Source organism: Mauremys reevesii, linkage group 1 (genome assembly GCF_016161935.1).
Source record: "Mauremys reevesii isolate NIE-2019 linkage group 1, ASM1616193v1, whole genome shotgun sequence".
In the NCBI taxonomy this organism is placed as follows: domain Eukaryota; kingdom Metazoa; phylum Chordata; order Testudines; family Geoemydidae; genus Mauremys; species Mauremys reevesii.
The window spans coordinates 210,186,951-210,201,165 of NC_052623.1; the positions used below are offsets into that span (position 1 = coordinate 210,186,951).

The window sequence follows — 14,215 nt, forward strand, 5'->3', positions numbered from 1 at the left end:
TAGGATTCAATGCTGTTTCTGTTGCAGTGCTATCATTTGCTTGTTTTTTCCTGATTCACTTGCGGGACTGGGCTTCTTTGTAGTTAGTATCAGGCAAGATATCTTTTGATATGTCTTCAGATCTTTCGAAATCATTCCTCAAAGTGTGTAAGTTGACTGCTAATGATTGACAGAGGTCTGCACATGTTTTCAAATCCAATTCATTTTCTTGGAGAGCTTGACTTGTGTGGTAAAAGTGTTGTAAAATTTCATTCCACATGGTCAACATGAATACAAACTCTAGTTCTTGCATCTTGTTTGCAATGTTTTCTGCCTCTCGTATAGTTTTTCCTTTTTATGATTGGTCTTCAGCTATACTTTCTAATGCATCCACAATCTTTGAGTAGGGCTCCAGAATTGCACTTGTTGCCGCTGCATGTGCCTCCCAGCGAATATTAGAAAGAGATTTCAACACATGATCATTGCCCAAATATCTTTTAAGAACTGTTCTTCGGTGTGTTGAGGCAGAGAAAAATGTATAAAGTAACTGGACTGTTGAGAAAAACCTTACTGCCACCCGACAACAATCAACAGCACTGCGGCCAACAAGACTGAGAGAGTGTGCAGCACGTGGTATGAATATGGCATATTTGTTCTGTTCTAAAAGCTTCTTCTGCATTCCTTGATAACACCCTGACATGTTGGCAGCATTGTCATAAGATTGACCTCTGCACTTTGAGAAATCTATTTTGCAAAAACTTGGCACAGATAATGCAGTACTTGATTTGCCATTTCTTCACCAGTGTGGCTTTTCAAATTGAGGAATGTTATAAATCGTTCAACTGGTTTTCCATCTGTGGGAGACACATATCTTAGTACAATACTCAATTGATCAATATGTGAAAGATCAGATGTAGAGTCAACAGATAAACTGAAGTACCCAGCAGTACTTATTTAATCCACAATAGCTGAACGAACTTTGTCACTCATTAGACCAATGAGTTCATCACATATTGTCTTGGATAAGTATGATGGGTTACTTTGCCAGCATTCCCATATTTTGAGATATGGCCTGCTAAAAATGGGTCAAACTGAGCCACAAGCGCCAACAATCCCAAGAAATTTCCATTCTGCAATGATCCAAATGTGTCATTTGATCCCCGGAAAGGCAGACCACGTTCAGCTAATATTTGAATAACAGCTATAACACGTTGCAAGACATGTTGCCAGTATTCATGCTCCCTTTTAATTTGTTCTTCCAATTTTTGTGTCAATCCAAAGCCCCGTCTTCGATTTAAATATGTCAACATTGAATCTCTGTGAGTAGTGCTATTTTCATGTTGTTCAATTAAAACAGTATTCCACCAGTCACTAAATCCATCTGCAGCAAACCGGGATGTTGAAGGTTTATATGCAAAAAGTCTGCAAACAAAACAGTAAACAGACTCTGTTGATGGTGAATACAGTAGCCATTCTCGAGTGTATTTTTCACCATTCGCTTTCATGCCAAAAAATATTTTTTGTGGACAATATCTTGTTTGTTTGCCATTGGTAAAAGTCCGACATGATTTCTCAAATGGCCCAGTGTGGTGCTGATAGTCATTTGGTCCACGATCTATCCAGTAAGCTACATCATCAGTACTGAAATCAACCCACATACCAGGATTTTTTCTCCTATTATTTACAGCATGAGCAGGTTCAGTCTCTGACACATCCACACCTTCTAGAACAATGTCTGTTTTACCATCAGGAGTAGGATGATCAGTTACAGTCTCTGATTTCCTCGCATTATTTTGATCTATGTTAGTAGGACGCCCCCTGGTTTAGGTGGGGATAAGTAATAAAAAGAGAACAGAAAAACGGGGGAAGAGTGTGTAGTGGAGCGTAAGGAAGTCTAACAAAGTTCTGATTTTTCCCATGATGACTACTTCGATGCTTTTTTTGAAATATCAAATATCAAATTAAAAAAAAAATCTCATTTTTGATGCCCCCTGCTTTGCTGGTGCCCTAAGCACATGCTTAGTTCGCCTACTGGGTAATCCGGCCCTGCATCCACCCCTACCACATTGCTTATTCATGTTTGTAACCACTTCCTACTGGGAAAACCTGCACAACTTTCCCATAGTGTTTGCAGGGGACAGAGTTCAGAGAACATGCACATAGAGTGGAACCAGCAGTGCCTGGGACAATGTACTGTGGGATATCCCACCCTACAAGAGCTGTCTCTAACTACTTACAAAGTCAGTTCAGAATAGTTCAGTGTAGACAGAACCAAAGTAATTTTTCCTAAATGTTTCAAAGGACAATGCACAGGAAAAGGAGAAAAAATATAGCCTTCCTTTAAAGTTATATTTAACCCCCCCCCCCAAAACAAGAAAGGTTTGATATGAAATTAAAGTTTTAATACTGGAAGCCATCAGCACTGCTCAGTACTGGAACAAACATCTCAACCACAAGAACAGTTTTCAAGAACAGCTTTTTTCCTTCTACACTTGTAGGGAGCTGAAATTTGTACATCTGGAATATGCAGACAAGTGGGTGTGATTTTAGATTATGCTAAACTCAAGTTCTCGTTGCCATTTTGTCCTGCTTTTACTCTACCGAGGGATTACATAGATTATCCAACTTTATTTAACTTTATTTAAGAAGAAATGAGCTGTGTGTGACCTCATATAGCAATGTACAGCTGGTTACATCATTGCGACAAAGGAGTATGTATCATGGAAATAACACTCATTTTTTCAGGGCTGGATACTGTTTTGTGCTCACAGAGATTCACTCAAGTTGTAACTAGCTGAGAGCCCTTAATACTACAGGGTCTCACCACTAAATCACATGGTAGTTGACATTATTCTGTCTTTTAGGTCATATTTCTACATTCTTGTGGTCATACCCTGCTCCCAGATACACAGTGAAAAAAATGGAAGTTGCACTCATGCAGAAGAAGGTACCTGAGGCATATGCTACCTTTCTGTCTCAGCTGTGCTGATTTAAGGAGCTGTTTTTCTCTTCTCACAGTAAGTGCAAGGAGGTAACATTTTGTCTGCTGCCAATAAAGAAGGAAGTGGAATGCCTGCCTTCCCCCATGAGCTGCTATCTATTGCTTTGCCAGTGTAACTGGAGTTCAGATGAATTGCTCAGTGTCAACAAAGAGTCACCCCAGTGAGAAAGGCACAAGACCTGCCCTTTGTGCCTGTTGGTCTCCAGCTGACTGATTTGAAAACCGTCACTTCAGTCATCTGTAGATCATTTAAACTTGTGTAAATCTGGGGCAACTTCATCAAATTCAGTATCATTATTGTGGAGTTATACCAAGGATGCTGAATAGTATTTGGGCCATGAACTTTCCAATGGTTTCTGGCATGACCAAATTTATTCAGTAGGAGAGACTTTTCTGATGAACAACCAGTCAGAAAAGGACCATAATGATCAATGCATATACAGCTCCCACTTCCACAGCTGCAGAGGTCCCCTGGCAGTGGAACTGTCCACTGTCTGAGAAAGTGGGGCTGGATATGGGGAAGCTGCTCGGGAGTTGTACATCCCCTGATAGTGCAGGGGTGAACGTCAGACAAAGTATATGAGGAGAGAGGTGTTGGGGCAGTAGCAGGCGAAGGAGGGACAGAGGATGCACTGGTGCATGGATCCTCCACTGTAGAGATATATTTGGGTCTTAGAAACTTTTCCAGACATTGGTCTGAAATAGCTTCTGTGGAGTGGGTTTAGGGATGCCCTATCCCCCAGAGTCAAGCAGGACTTCTCTTCCAATTAGTTTCTTAGAGCTGAATTCCAATGACGGGCTTCTGCTATTTGGGCTTGGTGCTGGGTCCCTGGAGTTGCTCCTTCATGCACAGGAGCTAGAGAGACACTAGTTTAGGTACCAGAGATAACAGTCTGGTGGGAATGACTTATGCATTCAAATGAGAAAATCATCTGCTGTCCGATAATTGGGATGTGAGTGGTTGGGCCTAGTGATTAGAGCAGGAGTCAGTAGCTAGGAATAGGAGCCAAGGTCAGAACCAGAGTCAAATGTCAGAGCAAGGATCATAGCTGAAGCCAGGAATTGGAGCTGAGGGTCAGAGCCATTCCAGAGGGTTTATCTGGAATGAAGCAAGACAAGGCTGGATCTGAAGTAGGAACAGGGCAGGATTAATGTTGGGAACAAATAGGTCCAGGAGCTAACACAAATTACACAACCATGGGCAAATGCTTTGAGCAGCTGCTGAACTGCTGCTGCTGCTGGCCTCTTCCCACCAATCAGGCAGTGTAGTCAAGCAGGCAGCCTGCTACAGTCCAGCTGTGCTTGTTAGGTTGCCTGGAACCTGGCTCTGTTGCAGAGGCCGATTCCTAAAGGTCTCCCGCTTCCTCCCCCACTGAGGGCGAACATTGAGGCCTGATGTCTTGGGGGTACTTCTGATGGAGCTCTCATAACAGGTCTGGGGCATGGATGTTCACTACTCATTCCCAAGACTGATCATCTGAATTGCAGCCTTCTCAGTCCACCAGGAACTGGAGCCTTCCCCTACGTTGCAGAGAGCTGAGGATTTGGTTGACCAAGTACTCCTCCTGTCCACGAATCCCAGGTATGGGTGGGGGGTTGGAGTGGTTTGGGTATGGGTTCTCCATGTAGGGCTCTGAAAATGAGATGTGAAAGATGGGGTGGATCTCCAAGGATTCGGGCAACTGGGTTCACCATCCTATAATCTTAAAGGGGCCCAAGTGTTGGAGTCTAGTTTGGCAGACTGGTGGATCAATCTAAGGGTGTGGGCAGAGAACCACACCTTGTCCCCTATGGCCTGATTGGGGACATAAGAACATAAGAACGGCCGTACCGGGTCAGACCAAAGGTCCATCTAGCCCAGTATCTGTCTACCGACAGTGGCCAATGCCAGGTGCCCCAGAGGGAGTGAACCTAACAGACAATGATCAAGTGATCTCTCTCCTGCCATCCATCTCCATCCTCTGACAAACAGAGGCTAGGGACACCATTCCTTACCCAGCCTCATGGACTTAGTCCACATGGTGTTTATAAGCTTCTTTGGCAGAATGCAAATGTTCCTTGAGCTCCTGGTGCACTCTGTGTAGGTGGGAAGCTAAATCCACAGTGCTTGAGGAACTTATGGGTAAGTCTGGGTGTTACCTCTAAGGGAGCAGTCTGGTGGGTGACCGATCTGGATGAAATGAGTAAACTGTCTACAGACTACACTCACTTCAGGGAGCCCTTCAAATGGGTCGGGATCTTGTGTGCTCAGGCAAACTGCAGATCAATGTAATTTTGTGAGGCACCCAAGTCCACCAGCGCCTCTAGGTTGGTGTTGGACAACACAGCGTTCTGGAGCCAGAGAGGGAGTTGGTGATGTGTTGGACACTGATTGGCTACTGCTGGGGAGAGGGGAAGGACACCAACCCAGCCCAGGCCCTGTTATCGGAGCTGCAGCTGGTGGGAGCTGGGAGCACAATTTTTTTTCATGCTAGCATTTAGTCAGACGGTCATCAATCTTAATGCATAAGTCAAATAACACATCCAGGCTGGATGGGGATTCCACCCATGCCAGTTCATCTTAAATATTAATGTTTAGACTCGGCCACAAATGATAGTGCTGGGCAGCCTCATTCCACTCAGTGTCTGTTATCAAGTATCACAACTCCACTGTATATATAGCAACTGGCCAGAGTCCCTGCTTCGACACCTGAATCATGGCTTCAGCCATATGCTCATGACTTGGATCATCGAAGATCACTGCCATAGCTCAAAGGAAGTTCTCAAATCCCAGAAACACGCTTGATTTTTCCAGGAGCAGAAATGCTCAAGCCAGGGTCTCCCCAGAAAGCAGGCTCATAATCAGTCCCACTCAAGCTTGGTCAGTGGGGTACAACTGCAGGTGTAGCAGAAATAGGAGCCAACACTGATTTAGGAACCCATGATGTTTGTCATGATTGCCATTTGTCATGCAAGGGAAGCTGCGGGGGGCGGGGCTCGCAGGGAGTGGGGGTCCGAACTGAAGATGGCACAGTTTGAGTTTGCAGGGCCGCATTTTGCACCTGCAGGGTGGCAACCTTGGCCCGCAAGGTCTGTAGGGCTCCCACTATCTCTGTCAAAGAGATAATGGCCTTTGTATGCTCCATGCTCACCGTATCAAATCTCGTGCCCTCATTGGTGTATGTTTAGGGCAGCTCAAAATGTCAGAGACCAGGGCGTGAGTGGTCAGAATAGTGGTGGGGGCCGGAGTCAGGCCTACTAGCTGGAGCAGCAATTGGTAGCCAGCAGTAGGAGCCCAGGGTCAGAGGCCAGATGTCAGAATTGAAATCAGGAATCAGAGTCGAGAGTCAGAGCCTGTTTTCCTGGAGTGAGTCAAGGCAAAGGGCTAGGCTCGTTCTGAGATAGGAACAGGGCTGGAGCAAGGCTGGGAACCAGCAGGAGCTTAACACAGCCATGGGCAAATTCTTTGAGCTGCTGCCAAAATGCTGCTGCTGCTGGGCTTAATAGCTGGTCTGCTGACTCTTCCCACCAATCAGGCGGTGTAGCCAATCAGGCAGCCTACTACAGACCAGTTGCCTTTGTTAGGTTGCCATGCAACTGGCTCTGCTGCAAGCCCTGGAACTTGACACCTGCCCTCTATGGAGAAGATGGGTGCGTGGGCTCCTTTGGCTCTATTACACTTCCACAGCACAAGAGGTACATGATTATATCTTGTTGAAAGGCACCAATTGTAATCGATCTTTCTCCCTTAATGGATCTTTCTCTCCCTTGGAGACTAAAATGCTCCAGGGATTTCTCTGTAGAAGAGTGAGCATGAGTCAGATGTCATTGGATGAATCATCTAGGGAAGGTTTCAAGAAGCAACGAGTGAATGTGCACCAATGACCCAACTGCAACACAGGAGCAAGTATCATAGCCAAAACATGGCTAAGCCTACAGATGTCCCGCAACCCCACCAACATATGGTGTGAGAGAGAGAAACAGGAGATCTGTAGTATGTAAGGTCTTGGGAAAAATTTTGAAGGAGAAAATAATTAAGGACATTGAGGTCAATGGTAATTGGGATAAATTACAACATGGTTTTACAAAAGGTAGATCGTGCCAAACCAACCTGATCTCCTTCTTTGAGAAGGTAACAGATTATTTAGACAAAGGAAATGCAGTGGATCTAATTTACCTTGATTTCAGTAAGGCATTTGACACGGTTCCACATGGGGAATTATTAGTTAAATTGGAAAAGATGGGGATCAATATGAAAATTGAAAGGTGGATAAGGAACTGGTTAAAGGGGAGACTACAACGGGTCATACTGAAGGGTGAACTGTCAGGCTGGAAGGAGGTTACTAGTGGAGTTCCTCAGGGATCAGTTTTGGGACCAATCTTATTTAACCTTTTTATTACTGACCTTGGCACAAAAAGCGGGAATGTGCTAATAAAGTTTGCGGATGACACAAAGCTGGGAGGTATTGCTAACACAGAGAAGGACCGGGATATCATACAGGAAGATCTGGATGACCTTGTAAACTGGAGTAATAGTAATAGGATGAAATTTAATAGTGAAAAGTGCAAGGTCATGCATTTAGGGATTAATAATAAGAATTTTAGTTATAAATTGGGGACGCATCAGTTGGAATTAACAGAGGAGGAGAAGGACCTCGGAGTATTGGTTGATCACAGGATGACTATGAGCCACCAATGTGATATGGCCGTTAAAAAAGCTAATGCAGTTTTAGGCTGCATCAGGCGAGGTATTTCCAGCAAAGATAAGTAGGTGTTAGTACCGTTATATAAGGCACTGGTGAGACCTCATCTGGAATACTGTGTGCAGTTCTGGTCTCCCATGTTTAAGAAGGATGAATTCAAACTGGAACAGGTTCAGAGACGAGTTACTAGGATGATCCGAGGAATGGAAAACCTGTCTTATGAAAGGAGACTCAAAGAGCTTGGCTTGTTTAGCCTAACCAAAAGAAGGTTGAGAGAGGATATGATTGCTCTTTATAAATATGTCAGAGGGATTAATATCAGGGAGGGAGAGGAATTATTTAAGCTTAGTACCAAATGTGGACACAAGAACAAACGGGTATAAACTGGACACTAGGAAGTTTAGACTTGAAATCAGATGAAGGTTTCTAACCATTAGAGGAGTGAAGTTCTGGAACAGCCTTCCAAGGGGAGTAGTGGGAGCAAAAGACATATCTGGCTTTAAGACTAAGCTTGATAAGTTTATGGAAGGGATGGTATGATGGGATAGCCTAATTTTGGCAATTAATTTTGGCAATTGATCTTTGATTATCAGCAGGTAAGTATGCCCAGTGGTCTGTGATGGGATGTTAGATGGGATGGGATCTGAGTTACTGCAGAGAATTCTTTCCTGGGTGCTGGCGGGTGAGTCTTGCCCACATGCTCAGGGTTTAACTGATCGCCATATTTGGGGTCGGGAAGGAATTTTCCTCCAGGGCAGATTGGCAGAGGCCTTGGAGGTTTTTCACCTTCCTCTGCAGCGTGGGGCATGAGTCACTTGCTGGAGGATTCTCTGCAGCTTGAGGTCTTCAAACCACAATTTGAAGACTTCAATAACTCAGACATAGGTTAGGGGTTTGTTATAGAAGTGGATGGGTAGGATTCTGTGGCCTGCGTTGTGCAGGAGGTCAGACTAGATGATCATAATGGTCCCTTCTGACCTTAGAGTCTATGAGTCTATGAGATTTAAGATCTCTCAATCCAGGCTATGTACTGAAAATCCAACAAGGGAAAACTGGACTCATGGAAGAAGTCTTAAGCTATGACTTGTAAAGAGAGTAAAGAAAAACTTTCCAAGTATATGATAAGGTAATGGGTAGAGTGTGCCTCTCATGTGACACTAAGCTTTATAGAGCACACTCAGCCTGATTTAGATGAGGCATCTAGAGTTACTGCAGGAGACACTATATCTGATCCTCATGGGACAGAGCAGCTTGAGGCTGCTGATATCTGCTGTAGGTGGAGCAGATCTTCTACAATCCACTGAGCTGTACCAAGGTGGTAAGTGGATCTGTTTTGAGGAGGATGTTTCTTGTAGCAGAGGTAGAGCTGAGACCACCAAACTGCCATTGGTGAGGCAGGAGGCAGATACCAATGATACCAGTTGTAGGTGGCAGAGAGCCTTTGAGGCAACAGAGCTCACGAAAGCCAGAAATTAAGCAATCTTACCCATTATGACAATTTTTGTGGATACAGACTAACTAGGGGAGGTCTAGATTAGATATTAGGAAACATTGTTTCACTAGGAAGGTGGTGAAGCACTGGAATGGGTTATCTAGGGAGGTGGTGGAATCTCCTTCCTTAGAGGTTTTTAAGGCCTGGCTTGACAAAGCCCTGGCTGGGATGATTTAGTTGGTGCTGGTCCTGCATTGAGCAGGGGGCTGGACTAGACGACCTCCTGAGGTCTCTTCCAACCCTAATATTCTATGATTCTGTAACACTGCTACCCCTCCGATACTTACCCGTTATGATTATTTATATTTTGCCAGTGTCAAAACTCAAGAATTGAGGGACCATTGTGCTGGGCACTGTACAGAGAAGATCCTCCAACTCAAGAGCTCACAATCTAGGTGTCAGACAGGTGAAGAAATCACACAAAGGGGTGTGGTTAGGTTGGGAGGAGGAGGTAACACAATGAATAGAGTTGAGCACAAAAGCAAAAGTTACAACACCCCCGTTGTCCAACCAGGGCCTGAAGCTAGTGATTTGGAGGCATCATGGCAGCGGTAGGTTTAATTTAAGGCCATAGTCCACAGGGGCGGCTCTAGACATTTCGCTACCCAAAGCAGGGCGGCAGGCGGCTCCGGTGGACCTCCCACAGGCGGTCCTCTGGTCCCACGGTCCGCTGGTCCCACGGCACGCCTGCGGGAGGTCCACCGGAGCTGCCTGCCGCCCTCCCGGCAACCGGCAGAGCGCCCCCCGCAGCATGCCGCCCCAAGCACGTGCTTGGCATGCTGGGGCCTGGAGCCGCTCCTGACAGTCCATCAGGAGGAGCAGGGCTTCTCTGAGTACATAAGGCCACCTCTCCCTGATGCAGGTGGCACAGAGCCCTGTGAAGTAGCTGAATCCTGACACAGCCTAATGAGCTCCCGAGCCCCCTTAGGCAAGGCCAGTGGGTGAGACTGCTGAACTCATGCCAGATGCTAGGAAGCCCGGGATGAGGTAGGTCTTCATATCACTGAGGCATAGCAATTCCACTCCTCCCCTCATTTCCTGGTACCAGCACCCAGGCTGCCTCAAGGGGCACCATGACATGATGGACACCTTCTCTGTGCCGGTCCTTAGTGGGGATTTCCCCTTCAACAGTACCGACTCCTTGCTCAGTCTCCAGAATGGGGTAGTGGGAGGTAGAGCTATGGTGGGGGAGTCAGGAAACCCCAGGGCAAGCAGGGAAGGAGTAAAGAACAGCAGCTGGAGGGGAGATACAGCTGGTGTCATAGGTTTTCTCCCCCACTTGGAGCTGCATGGACTCCTCTAAACTAAAATCCTAGTTTAGATTTGGTTTTCACTGCCACCAGTTACGTTTAAAGTGGATAACACACTGCCTGTCCCCCAGGCTTCCCCTGGGGAACCCAGATTCAAACCCCTTGAATCTCACCAGAGAGAGAGAAACAGCCAGTTCCCCTCCCCCCCCATTCCCTCTCTCCAGCCTGCTCCGGAGAGATTACACACCGAGTCAAATCCTTGACTCAACACAAAGAGGGACTCACCTCCCCTCCTTCCCTAGTCCTGAGAGAGATATCTTGATTCAAACTCCTTGAATCAAACAAAGAGGATTCACTTTTCCCCCTCCTTCCCTGAAAATCCAAACAAGGGAAGAAATCAATCAAGTTCTAAAAAGAAAAGATTTTATTAAAGAAAGAAAAAAGTACACTATCTCTGTATTACCAGGATGCAAAAATACAGGGTCTAACTTATAAAAACTGGAGAGACTTCCCCTCCCTCCTCCTCAGCATAATCAAAGTAACAGCAAACAGGAATAAAGAATTTCTCCAGCAAACACACAATTGCAAATGTAGAAATCAAATTATAAGACTAATCCGCCTTTCTAATTAATACTCACTATTGGATAGTAGGAACTACTCCAGGAGAACTTGGAGACATGTCTGGCCTCTCTTAGATCCAAAGAGAGAACACAGAGCAAACAAGGAACACAGACAAAGGCTTCCCTCCACAGAGATTTGAAATTATCCTGTCCCTTGATTGGTACTCTGGTCAGGTGTTTCTCAGGTTACTGAGCTTGTTAACCCTTTCCAGGTAAAAGAGACCTTAACCCTGATCTGTTTATTTATGACAGCTGGTGACAGCATCAAGGCCCAAGGCTGGCATCTCCTATAGCAGTATTTCTCAAAGTGGGGACGCCGCTTGTGTAGGGAAAGCCCCTGGAGGGCTGGGCCGTTTTTGTTTACCTGCCCCGTCCACAGGTCTGGCCAATCGCGGCTCCCACTGGCCACGGTTCGCTGCTCTGGGCCAATGGGAGCTGCTGGAAGCAGCGCGGGTTGAGGGACGTTGAGGGATGTTGAGGTTTGCTGCCTTGAGGGAGGGTGCTGGACACACACCTTCAGAGGGATAATAATCCTTTGATCCTGAGCAGACAGCTGGGGGAGCATGCCAGCTGGATTGACCACAGAGATCTCAGCCAAGGGGGGGGTGGAACTGGATCAAACCTCAAAGGCAGCTCTGCAATCAATGAACCCCCAAACCAAAAACTAGTAGCAGTAGAACAGGAGAGCCAGCAAATTGTCAGGAAGGAGAAAGAGATGGGGAATGACAGAGGCCCCCACTGCTGCATGCAGCCCAAAATCGCTGCCTTCTGTTGTTTTATTAAATCGACAGAAATAGAGACACGAAACCCCAGTAAAGAATCAAGTTGCATCAGCTTTTAGCTGATCTGTGGGACTGATGCAGCTGCCAGCAGCACAAAAGGAGCTGATGTTAATGCGCACTAGAGGCTGTAATGCACCCTCCATCGGAGTGAAACATATCCATCAGGTGTCAATGTAAAGAATTCCTGAAACAATTTCCTTAAACACTGAAAAAGGAACTGAATGTTCTTCCAGAATAAATAAAACAGCACTGTCCCTAACACAGCTATGTCTGCCTCGCTGTGGCACTTCTGCTTAGAGCCTGTCCCAGATCCCTCCTGCCTTGGCATCCTCCACAGATTTAAAGTTCTGATATGTGCTGAGTCTGGCAGGCCACCGATGCCCTTCCTATATCATGCTGAGCCTCTGAAGATATCTGGGTAGTCAGTATGGCTCCTCATTCCCTGGGGCATATTCTGAAAAAGGTTTAAATCTCATCACATGCATACCCAATCTTTGGCACCTCAGGGGCACCTTTATTTAGGTTTACTGTTTATTAAGGATACAAGTGCTCTGAGGCCTGGCACTAGCTTGAAATTATCAAGACCTTTACGTATTTTGTGAACCTGTTACATGCCATAAACTTGCCAGATATTATTTCTCTGTTAGGGGGGACCTAGTCTCAGTTTCTGAAAGCTGTCTGGATCAATATGCTACGATAAACTTCCACTTGTCTCCAGGTAGCCGGAATTGCAGCCCACTGACCCCACAGCTGCTGCTGTCTTCTGAAATAGCCATAGACTTGGAAACCTGTAAAATACCAGTATGAGGTTGTGGTCAATATGGTAGATTCTTTAGAGCCTCAAAAGCAAACCTTTATCCCAGCTCCTCAGAGAGCCTCGACTTTAATAAAAGCTGGGGTCAGGCCCAAAGTCTGTTTTAAACAGTTCATAAAGAGTTTGGCCTTCTGAGGACAGGTTGTTTGAATTTGCTCCAAAATAGTGTCATACCCAGGAATTGTATCACTTCTAATATATTTTCAGGTGGTGGCATTTCAACTATAGCTCTGATGTTCTCACACTGACCTCCCTCATTCTTTACAATCACAAGCCCTAAAAACGATAACAATACATTTTCTCTCTTCAATTTTAGTGTAGTAGCCAGACTTCCTGTAACTTTATGTTCTTCCTCAAACTACTTGTATGCTAAAATGTCATCCACAGAAACTCATCTCCCTCTAAGCCATGCAGAAGCTCACTTGTTATGCTTTGGGTGGGTTCTGGGTGCTTGTAATGCTGACTGAGAAGCAATAAAAAAAATATCTTCCAAACAGCATGATCAAAGTTGTCAGCTTGGAACTATCAGAATAGGTGGAACTTGAAACAATTCACTAGCTGCTGCAAGCTGGTCATCTAGGCTATGCCTACACTTGGAGCTAGGGATGTGATTCCCACTCACCTAGACATACTTGCACTAGCTCTCATTGAGCTAGTGAGCTAAAAGGAGTAGTGTAGCTGCAGTAGCCTGGGCAGCGGCAGCACAGCCAAGTTGGCCCAAGTACGTACCCATGGGATCCAGGCAGGTTTGAACACAGTGTGGCTAACCCATGTACCACTTGCTGCTGCCTGTGCCACTATGAATACAATATTTTTAACATACTTGCTTAATGAGAGCTAGCACAAGTATGTCTTCTCAAGCTGGGAATCACACCCCCAGCTCCAAGTGTAGACATACCCTTAGTTTCACTGAAGCATCTATAAATGCTGCCGTATCTGCTAATTAAATGTTGCTTTATAACTTCTTATAGCAACACTCATTGAATCAGAATAGTTAGCCCTATGCCTTTGCCAGCAACAGTACACTTGGTGACTATTCTCCTCTTTTTCCAGACGTGAAAGGACTTCAGCATCACAATGCTCTGCTAAACCAAAGCACTGGCACAACCTACACTGGACCCACTGTTAAAATGATGGTCCAAATTCTGTGTGCCCTTGAATTAGTGTGGGGACTCCATCTGACTTCAATGGGAGCTCATCCAAGGGTAAAATGTGGCCCTTAAAAGGAGATCAGGGTAGGGAAAAGAGAACAACAATGAAGATAAATATATTGTAAGAAAAAAATTAAGAGTCGAGAAAGCTAATTTTCCCGGAATCTAGACATAGTTCTCAGTCTGCATGTGGGCCAGGAATGCTTAACATGCAGAAGACATCATAAATATCACTGCACAATGATCACACAAGGTCTTCAGGAAGCCTAATGTTCATTTCAGTGATTGTTTTATGTGCTACAGAATAACAATTTGTTAGGTACGGTAATTTCCAAGTTCTACTTGAAAATCACATCTATTTCTCGGATTTGTTTCTGCTTTTAGGCAAAAAAATCAAGTTTTGTACTATGCAAACAAAAGGGAATCTATAAGACTGAAAGCAGG

General features: G+C 45.3%; 1 long non-coding RNA gene and 1 pseudogene across 1 annotated transcript; one reads left to right on the forward strand and one right to left on the reverse strand.

The window, feature by feature from the left end:
- Positions 1 to 334: 334 nt before the first annotated feature.
- On the reverse strand, positions 335 to 1,289 carry LOC120409468 (annotated as a pseudogene).
- Positions 1,290 to 6,617: 5,328 nt separating this feature from the next.
- On the forward strand, positions 6,618 to 13,866 carry LOC120397390. Its single transcript, XR_005593772.1, has 3 exons — positions 6,618 to 6,655; positions 9,469 to 9,560; positions 13,674 to 13,866. It is a non-coding gene; the product is annotated as an uncharacterized LOC120397390 (long non-coding RNA).
- The last annotated feature ends 349 nt before the right edge of the window (positions 13,867 to 14,215 follow it).